At 39.4% G+C, this 9,062-nt stretch overlaps 1 protein-coding gene across 12 annotated transcripts in view; it reads left to right on the forward strand.

Moving 5' to 3' along the window:
* The window catches only part of CHRM2 (cholinergic receptor muscarinic 2), a 128,634-nt gene that overhangs the window by 86,609 nt on the left and 32,963 nt on the right, over positions 1 to 9,062 (forward strand). For 4 of the 12 annotated variants that reach the window (XM_025202844.1, XM_025202846.1, XM_025202847.1 and 1 more), the window contains one exon: positions 8,393 to 8,551. The exons of the other annotated variants lie outside the window; for them this stretch is intronic. The gene's annotated coding sequence lies outside the window, so the exon portion shown is untranslated. The remainder of the gene's footprint in view (positions 1 to 8,392; positions 8,552 to 9,062) is intronic. 12 annotated transcript variants of the gene reach the window in all.

Below are 9,062 nucleotides of genomic sequence, written 5' to 3' on the forward strand. Positions count from 1 at the left end.
CATTCTGGATGACTCAGGAGTTGACCTCTTAAAACAGTATCTAAGATTTGCTGTCTTCCAGCAGAAAAATCTTCTCTGGGTTTTAGGCCCTTTTTTATGTCAGTACAACGTAAATCAAATGAGTCACTGAAACAAAACATTAGTAATTAGCTGCAAAGTAGCTACAACCAGTGAGAACTGTTCCTTCTGAGGGTTCAGAGAGAGCAAAATGATTACTCTTTTTGCTCAGTCTGCTGTTTAAAAGTGAACTAAAACACTGGAAGGAAAATTAAAGATCAGCACAAATTTACATGGCAAAACTCACCACATAAGCAGGTTTGGAGCACAGGAGGGGGAAAACATTGTTAACAGAGCTTTTTTAAATGACCACCCCATGCTGTAAAATTACCCAGCACTTTCTAAATTGCCAAAAAATCCCAGAATGCCCCATTATCTCATTGGTGTTGAGGTGCCTTGGTTAGAATGAACTTCTTGTCTCTTTGGTCCGAATCCTTATACCCTTATTCAATAAGTTGTTCACTTCAAAAGTAATACCATAGAAGTCAATGATATTACTTGCAGAATAAGGGCCAGTTTCATGAAGTTATTTAGGTGCCTAGAAGTGCAGATGGATACCTAATGGGACTTATAAAAGTACCTAAGTAGGTTAGGTATGTAACTCCAGTTGGAATGTAATGTGTTCTTGATCAGGACTATAGGATTAGCATCTAGCTCTGGGGTGTGACTGAAGCTTTGCAGCTCATCTTTAAAGGCAGGACCTAGTTGGAGCCTTACCATCTCAGTGAGGTAGGTCAATACTCCATGGCACTGGCATAATTTCAACCCCAAAAGGGAAAAAATAGCCCTCCTTGCGTCCTGCTCTGTGGAAGGCAGAGTGATATTTGTTGTGATTCACTCAGGAGTTGTTGCTGCAGGAAGTGACAAAAAATGCCATTTGGTTGAGAATACACAGGCACTTGAAGAACCAGCAGCGACTCTAGACAACTTTACAATCTATTTATCAAAGTACCTGCAGTTTCCATCTCAAGGCAGGTGAAGCAATAATATATAAGGAGCAACGAAACTGAATCAGTAACCAAAGCATTTTAATAAAATAAAAAAGGGTTTATTTTTCCTTTGAAATAAAAACAGTACAGACCTGTTGTGCTCTTGCCAGCTCTTGTTATTACAGCTGGAGTTCAGGACTTGCTTATTTATTGTTTCATTGAACAGAGATATATGGAATAAAGGGGCTCTTACTGCTCAGCTCATAAAGATGAAAGAGAGGGGGGAGAGATAAGAATGAATCACCTATTATTTAATGGTCTTATTTGGGCCACTTCTGCAGGGCTCACACTGACTTCACTGTATGACTTCCAGGCTTTCATCCAAGGTTTAGCCTAGCACTGCTGCATAAAATGAATCCTCTTATCTTTCCTTATTCCCTTCTCAGCCTGCACTTTCTCCTTTATCTTTGAGCATTGTCCTGGCTGTTCCTCAGTAACGGTCTTCTCATGCATGTCTAGAGATGCCCACCACCCATGGCTTTCTACGAAATTCAACTAATTCCTAGCAATATATTGGGTGCAAATAACTGCTGGTAGCACAGAATTAAAAATAAATGCACATAAGTTTTGCCAACTCATACTGTTAGTGTTGCTTGGGTCAAGGGAACCTCTTCGTGCATCATTATTATTCCTTTGTAGTGGCTACAGGTTCCACTGATCTAACTGCTGTACAAATATATGGGGTATGTCTACACTTCTGGTACACCTAGTGCCAGTTCAAATTGTTAAGGCACTTATATGGTATCTGTTTGGGGGAGAAGAGCTTACAAATTAAATAGCAAGACAGACAAAGAGTAGGAGAATGGGACACAACATTCAAACAGATAGGTAGAAATGGAAGCACAGAATGCTAGAGTTTTAAACGTATTAGACTCCTTGGTAGGGTGGCCATCATAGAGGACAATCCGGTTGTCCTCTGTCCTCTATTGATATGAAGCTGGTCTCTTTTCTTCAAGAGAAAAATAGACATAAAGGCATCCAGTTTCATATCAATAGAGGACAGAGGACAACCGGATTGTCCTCTATGATGGCCACCCTACTCCTTTGACACATCTACATGTGCCCCTATGGCGCCATTGTTACTACACCATCATTTAGTACTTCCGTTTGGAAGTACTAAATGATGGCACAGAAACAACCGTTACTGCTCCATGCCAGTGGCACATGGTTATTTTTAGCCCCTACATCGCCATAGTGAAGTGCTATACTGAGGGAGCGTGTCACTACTGCACCAGAGATGCAGCATCATGATTTGTGCCTGCCAATGCTATGTTGCCATAGCGCATTGCTACCGAAACATAGCATCACATGCAGATGTGCCCCTTCACACCTTTGTGTAAGTGGCTCCTTAGGCCCAGAGTTGCAGAGGCAAGGTGCATCCCAGGCCAATGTCATGCATCTTTGTTCCTAGAGATAAATAACAGTGCCTTAGTATTAACGTTGTTATCATCAAGCCTTGATGCACTGGTACAGCATTGATCCTTGTACAGCCTCAAAGTCCAGAGGACTCGTATCATTTTGCAAGATAGACTTTTCTGATATAGCAATGCCCCAGTAATATCAGGACAGACATGGAGAAGAAAACCTGCTTGAGTGGCAACCCTAATCTATTGACAACTGGGTTGTTATGAGGGGTGGGCAAATAACAGAAATAAATATTTAATAATATTCCCTACAGCATGTTTTTCCATGATCATTGGACTAGGCCTGGAGTGAATCAATTTACCTGGGTTCACTTCAGCAGTGATATATACTAGTGATATATACTAGTGGAGACTCTAGTAATCTACTCAAATTATGACAATTGATACTGATAATTTTGTTGCTTTGTTACTTCTATTGTATTATCATGTGACAGAGCAGGAAAGAACAAAGGGAATGAATAGCAGCACAGGGCCAGCGTCATCTCTACCTGACAGCTATTCTGACTTTTGCTCATCTGTGTATCTTAACAGGCTCTGCAATGGAAAAGAGTCACTAGCATTAAGGTTTGCCCAAGTTACAGAAGCTCCTACTCCTGCCATGGAGAATGCCTTACACTGCAGGGTCACATAGAAGTGGCACAGGGATGGTGGACCCAGATCTGCATGTATTGTAGGATCCTTTTCACTGAGGACATTCCTTAGAGGTGCTTTATAAATGCATGGTGGTCCCTCTGTAGAGCAATGATCATTACAATTCATAGTCTGGGAAACCAAGAACCTTAGAGTCTTTCTGACTCTTCTGCTGTTTCCTTGATTAAGTCTCTTAGGCCTAGCTGCTTGGAATCAGCATACATCCTATATAGTAGCACTCTATGTACGGGTCATCTTCGTCTGGGCTGGCAATGGAGTAGGACCCCTGTGTCCTGATCCTGGATCTAATCCCACTTTTGGCCATGGCGAAATTACTACTACAGCCCTGATGTTGCCGTAATCTTAACATTACTGCATCTGCTTTTGTCACCCCCCATCCAACCCTGTGCAGAGTCTCTCAAAGTGTTCGTGTGAAGAAAGTAGCATGCATGGCTGCTGCCCTCTTCCCATTCTATGTCCTATTCAGTGGAACCAAATCAATTCTGCTGCAAAAGGCACCATTGCACTAAGAAAGAATAAGGATTAAAGTCTTTGCACCTCAGTTTCTTCTAATGCTTAAAGAGCTTTGAGATCTAAGGATGAGAAATGCTACATAAAAGCAAGAACACTGATATCATTGCATATTCCTGCATGGCACCATTCCTGATCTAGCATCTCTGGTTCAGTCACACTAGTTTTCAGGATGCAGCCATTGCCAGGCAAATCACCTACAATGTTACAAAGACTGTTGACCCTGTAAACTTATAGCTGTGACTGGACATATTTGCCATCTGTTTCACATCCTATGACTGATGTGAAATGAGCTGGTGGGATAAAGTTCAGTTCCCACTGAGCAAGTACCCCACAGCACAACAGATGATCAGTTCCACTGCTAGCAGCCTCAGCAGAGTGAGGTCACAAACTGGAAGGGTACAAAGCATAAAATGCCATCTTCTGTTCACATATAGTGGTGATTTCTCCTCCTACTCAGGGCTAGATAGTTGCTAGCAATGTAGAAAGCTTGCCCCATCCATATTCTTCTGTGTTGGTTCGGTGCCTAAATTGAATCTGTGGTCTTCAAGGCTCAAGATGCTGTTATACAGCATGAGTTTCCTGTAGTCTTCATTTTTTTAGAATGGAGCACTTAAAAGACTACTACATTTCCCCTGCATTAGGACTCTTTGTATGAAGATCTCGGACATGCCCACCTATGGTATTTTTTGGTTATTCATATCTGAAAGTCTTTTAAAATGCTGGCTTACCAGCACCCAGGGATTTTCCTATAGGAAATACTCAGCTCAAATTTATGATCTTTTTTCATCACTGGAGTGCCACAAAAAGCTAGCATCACAGCCAGAATGTAAACCTAGTGTTTTATAGGGGAGAGATAGGAGAGTTAACTGGTATTTTTAACATAACTTTTCTATTCTCCTATCTACTTGGTAACAAGGGATTGGTAACAACAATGATGATTTACATCTATTATATTTTATATCTTATTCAGAGAAACAATAGTCCATGGCAGTCATGTAATTTCTCTTCCCCCTTCTGTTAGCAACATGATGACCCATTCTTTGCCAGAAACTCCTTAGTTCCATTCCAGTAACTCTGCTCCCTGCAGCTATTTCCTTGATTTTAATTTTGATTGCAGAAAAACCCCATGTAATCTGTATCTCCTCCATGGAAAAGCTGAATCATAGAGATGGGATTTTACTCCTTAGCTCAACTCCTTCATAATTTGTACATTAATAATGTTATTTACCATTATTGCTCTACTCTCTATTATTTTTATCATCCTTTTACATCCATAAAGTGTCTTTATTTGTTAAGAATCCTGAATTATAGCACAAACTTAAAATTATATACAAATTATATATTTAGGGATCTCTTCACCAATTACCAAAATGCAGATGCCTGTTGGGTGAATTACAGCAGCTGTTTAATAGCAGACAGCATGCTGCAGATAAGAATATAAAGAATACTACATCCAAGGCCCTATGATACTGTACAACCCATTAGACCTAAATTATGTGGTCCAGCTCTGCTCTTTACATGATGGAGCTATACTGAACAGTGCAGCAAATTGGCAATTACTTCCCAATGTTAAATGAGCTTGGGAGTTTATATGACTCTTTAAGGAGATGGAGAGAGGTCTTGAAGCACTGTCTTGTAAAGATAAAGAGTGGCTCTTGGAGGAAATGAGCAACACTAAACTGTATAGGAGAGGGGCAATCAGTTCAGTCTAAATTTTCTCTGGCCTCTAGAAAGATCTAGCTCATCCTGGGCATGCTCAGAGATTTAATATAGATATAAAAAGAGAGCAGAGCCCTTCTTCACTTTTTTTATACGTATATGTTCTTCAGTACTTACTTACAATGTGCTGTTTCCATGTACATTCCTGCCAGTAGCTTTTTTTGAAGGAACTGAGAATTTCAAAGGAGCCTAAGCAAGTTACATGCCTAAATCTCATTGTAATGAATTGGAAATCGGGCACCAAACTTCCTTATGCTCCCTCAAAAAATCCCAATCTACAACAGTAACTGAAAGAGAGTGCAACTGCATATGAAAATAGTTAAAACTAAGTGGATTAAAAATAATGGAATGAACAGTAATCAGGAGGCATGCTGCAGCGTATTCCCAATTCTGTTTGTAAAGAGGTCTCAAGACAAAAAGTGCAATAAATACTAAAAATATATTTATTTAGATTTTTGGGGGGGGGAGGGCACAATAAAAGATTCCCAGTTCCCACTGACTTTTAATAGAAGTTGAATCTCCTAACCAACCTTTGAGCCTTTGATCACCTTCGTATGAGTTCAAGCAAAATATAGTTGCTAATTGTTAGGGATTAACCACAACAACCAGCTCAAACTGTTGAGAAAAGATCTGTGGAATCTGTAATAATGGAGTGGTTAAATTTTCTGTGTTATATCTCATTTGAATGCCAACTTAGTGCCACCATTCTAGTATGTTATTGCTGTACTTGGTACAGGAAGGAAGAAAAGCTAGTAGCAATACATGTGTTAATATGGGTACTGTCACGACTGATATGCCCTAACTACAAGTTAAAAATAAAACTTCCTGCCTAATCTTGATGTATTTGTCATTCCATTGATGTGAAGCCTGCAACAATGACAGCACCTTGGAAAACTTTTCTATTAGGAAATGGGTCAGGAATAAACACAAGACTGTAAATTTCTTCAAGGCTACTTTCATGGAGTATTGAAACACTATGAGAGACCTAGCTCACTGAAATGTTTATAGTGTAGGGCCCTTTTAGTAATTTTTCACTAAATAAGGAAACCAACAGGTAGAAGGGCAGCACAGTGGATCTGAAAAGCAAAACACGTGTGGAGTTATTTTTTTAAGGCAGGGCCATCTGTGCTTAAATCATCCCAGGCAAGTGTCCATCTAATATGCTTCCACAATTTCACTAGGTAGTCTGTTCCAATGCTTTGACTATGCTCATAATCAACATTTCTTTCTAATCTCCAACCTAAATTTCCTCCGCTGCAATTTCAGGCCATTATTAATAATACTAGTGGTAAAGAGATGGTGATATCAGCTTCCGTACAGACTGTATAAGTCTCCTGCTATCTCCAAGTACTTGCTCATGTGACTAGCCATGCTGGAGCCCAAGCTACCACATCTTCATTGTGATGGCAGCCACACTTGCTTAAATATACTATGCATGCTGCAATCACATTTCTCATTGCAGGGTGGGTGTATTCTCAGTGGCACTCCTACTGAATCAGTCCTGAATCCACTGCCCCGGTATCTGTACTCCTCTCAAGTACTGTTTTTTGTAGATCTATAAAAAGCAAACACAGTGATTAAAGATCCCGTGATTGCGAGCACAGGGATAATTCTATGCTGCCAAACAAAGCTCCCACCTAGTCACTGAGTTTAGAGTTTCTGTCTCAGTGGCTCTCTCTTCCTAGTGAAGTTTAAACTAGCAATGCAATGCCAGCCCAGGCACCCCACAATGCATACATTAATTGTATTTTCCTTTTTAGCAAAACAGGGGAACTTGTACCATATGTCTATTCTAGCTGAAATTTCCCACATAACTTCTCTCCCATTTGGAGCCAGCAGGCAACTCCAGACTGAGATCAGTCCAATAAAATTGCTCTTTGAGCAACCTTAAAACATGTATATTCCTCACAAGTGTCCCAAAGACCCTCACTGATTGATATTATAGTGGGTGTGCCCCCATCATCCATCAGAATTTGTAATTATAACAAATGTACCTGTTAGTCGAACATCATTTTCTAGATAGTTCAATGGGAATGAATTTGGGGGGTCAACTCCTGGCCCTGATGAAGTCAATGGAAATTTTTCTGTTGGAGTATTGACCTGTAGATTTTTGATGAGCTGTTTGCTGTGAAGTTTCAGAATCTGAAATTCAAGCTGTCACAGTTAATTTGTAGGTAGATCACATCGTAGGCTGTTATTTTAAGACCCAATTGAGTTAATTTTCCACTGGGTATGCTGCTATGTGTGCTTGCTTTCCATAGTTATTCACTAATATTATCTTAAAAATTGTTGTTTCTGTAAACATAACTGCCACTAAATTGGTTCTCTAGATTATATATTGACAACAAAAACAACTGTAGGACAGATACATACAGCAAAGAAAGTGGATTCAGCCATTATGCAAGCACAAATACATTATTACATAAAGCTGTACTTCTGTTCATAAATTCAGATGAATGTTCTGACTCTTGCTATCCCAAAAAAGAGTTGGAGAGGTTAGATTTATCTCAAACTCAGTCAGTCTGGACTCTTCTAACTGAACTGCCAACAGTTGTTAATTAGCTTGGGTAATTAAGGGTATAATGGATTTTACATTCTTAACTGTAACTGCCATAGCTCTGGCCATAAGCCTCATATAAAGAATAATGAGAACACAGAATGAAAATTAAAAAAAAATATACAACTAGAACAAAAAAGAACAGAATCAGTAAAGGAAGAAAAAATGAAAGGAAAGAATGCAATTACCATCTGATACAGAGAGTTAGAGATTGTATTTCATAGGCATTGAATTTATTTATGATGTCCCATCTATTGCAGAACAGATATTTTTAAGAAGGTAAGAAAAGAATAGCCTGAATTATTATTAGCCCTGGCCACATTTTATATCGTCTGCAGTGGCTGCTGCTGCTGTTGCTGTAGAAGCTGCCTGACTAAAAATAGAGGGATAATAAGAGATAACTGAGATAACACAAGAGGAACAAAGAAGAAAATCCTGGGCTATAAGACCAAAAAAGGAAATGCTCAATATTGAATTTACAGAGTGTCCGCTGAGCTGAGAAGGATCAGATATAGACTCCACAAGTGGATCTTACCTCCATGTGAGAAGACGGACACAGGAGACTATAATATGGCCCTTGGATGTACTTGCTGTTCGTTCACCCACTTACTGCCTGTCTCCCATGAGAAAGAGACTCTGAGGTATCTTTTGAATGTTTTCACTGTGGTAGAAGATATGTTGTATTATTTAACTAGCTGGCATGCTGTGCTCTTCTACATTACAGCATTGTATTGTAAATGCAAACTTGCCAACAGATACTCTGTTTAAAATTGTTTCTTATATCTAGCTAATTTATTTACCAGAATAAAGACAGTAAGAGAGGGAATTCTAGGAAATTAAATATTTTAAGTAATATTGATAAAAGCGTAGTAAAAATGTCCTTATGAGGTAGGGTTTGTTCAAATCACATGAAGATAAACAATGCATGCATGTACCAACTGTAATGAAACTTTCTTGTGAAAGGCTTACCCAGAACTTTTTTGGAAGATCTCACTTACCACTGCCATTACTTATTAAACTTATTCATTCTTCTGTATTGCAGTAGCAACTAGAGACTTTAACTGTGCCCAGGCTTCTGTTAGACTGGGCACTTTATCAGATTTTCTTTACAGGCACTCAGTGCTACACCTACATAGTTTATTCAAGGATGGG

Source organism: Alligator sinensis, unplaced genomic scaffold (genome assembly GCF_000455745.1).
Source record: "Alligator sinensis unplaced genomic scaffold, ASM45574v1 scaffold957_1, whole genome shotgun sequence".
In the NCBI taxonomy this organism is placed as follows: domain Eukaryota; kingdom Metazoa; phylum Chordata; order Crocodylia; family Alligatoridae; genus Alligator; species Alligator sinensis.